We start from the raw sequence: 1625 nt of genomic DNA on the forward strand, positions 1-1625 counted from the left end.
TCCAGTTTTGTATTTGCAACGTTGTCTTCCTTTTGATAAAAAGAATCTCCAGTTGAATACATCTCACACAAAATTTGTCTCCTCTCTGGGAGTCTGGCTATTCTTAATCACTGTGACCAGTCTGATTTGCCTCATCTGTAAAATGGGGGTAAAAAGACTGAGTCACAGGTTGCCATAAACATGAAGTTAAATGGTGCCTGGAAAGCACGTAGGAGAGAATAGGCATGCAAGAAATGGTCATTTTCACAGTGTTGTAAGATACCTTCCTCACATCTGGTCAAGCTTGGCCGAATTACTAGAAAGACCTTCCAACAATTCGGGACATGATCACTTTTAGCTAAGGGGAAAAAAAGTGCTTTAATTAATTAAAGAATTAACTAGTTAATATATTCAACCACTGAGCCACTCCATATTTATTGAGCAGCTTATATACTGGACCCTCTGCTGTGTCCTGAGGCTACAGCAGTAAAGCAAAGCGAACTCCACAAACGGGACCAAGGCGCTGTGTTTTGGAGAAGTGTCACCAGCTGTGACTCCTGGCTAAATGCATATTGATATGTTGCTGGGGTCGGGTTTGGGGACTCCAGACAGCCCTAGGCAATTAACCTCAGGGGCCAGTTAGGGCCAGAGGGACGCTTTGAGTTACTCAGAATATCTCTAATTGACACAGAAGTTCTCTTTTGACCAGATTCATGAGACCTCTTCCCCCACCCAGTAGACACGAGTAGATGTGAGCGTGGCACAGGGCAAGCAGGAAATGTGTTCGGTGTTAACTCTTCGCTGGTAAAAGCTGCGAGGATACTAGTGTGTCTCTGTTAGAAGAAGTGTTCTTGAAGGCGCGGCCCTGTTAGAACTTCTGGCTCCTGCCAGAAAGTGTTAAGTTACCCAGGGTTGCAGTAGAGATTTCTGAAGAGGCCGTATTATTCTGTTGTTTATGTTAACAGCATCAGGGGCTCAGATTCTGAACAGAACATATCTTGCGCTTCAAAAATCTATAAGCCTGAGGGGCGCCTGGGGGGATCACTTGGTTAAGCGTCCGACTTCGGCTCAGGTCATGATCTCATGGTTTGTGGGTTCGAGCCCCGCGTTGGGCTCTGTGCTGACAGCTCGTAGCCTGGAGCCTGCTTTGGATTCTGTGTCTCCGTCTCTCTGCTCCGACCCCGCTCACACTCTGTCTCTCTTGCTCTCTCAAAAAATAAATAAACATTAAAAATTTTTTAAAAAATGTAGGGGCCCCTGGGTGGCTCAGTTGGTTAAGCGTCCGACTTCAGCTCAGGTCATGATCTCACGGTTTGTGGGTTCGAGCCCTGCGTCGGGCTCTGTGCTGACAGCTCAGAGCCTGGACCCTGTTTCAGATTCTGTATCTTCCTCTCTCTCACCCCCCCCTGCTCACTCTCCCTCTCTCTCTCTCTCTCTGTCTCTCTCAGAAATAAATAAAAAATTTAAAAAATCTGTAAGCTTGAACATATCTCCCTCAGTAAAACAGGAAAATGAGGGTTTTAGTTTTTCCCATTCTCAGGGACAGTTTTGAGGAGCAGGCTGACAGGGAGGCCCAAGGGCTCTTCATCTGGATTTCAGCTTTTATCTGTGAGCAGGGAGGCCCAGGCAGGCAAGGCTGTTTTCCG

Source organism: Hyaena hyaena, unplaced genomic scaffold, assembly GCF_003009895.1.
Source record: "Hyaena hyaena isolate Hyena2069 unplaced genomic scaffold, ASM300989v1 scaffold_119, whole genome shotgun sequence".
Taxonomy (NCBI): domain Eukaryota; kingdom Metazoa; phylum Chordata; class Mammalia; order Carnivora; family Hyaenidae; genus Hyaena; species Hyaena hyaena.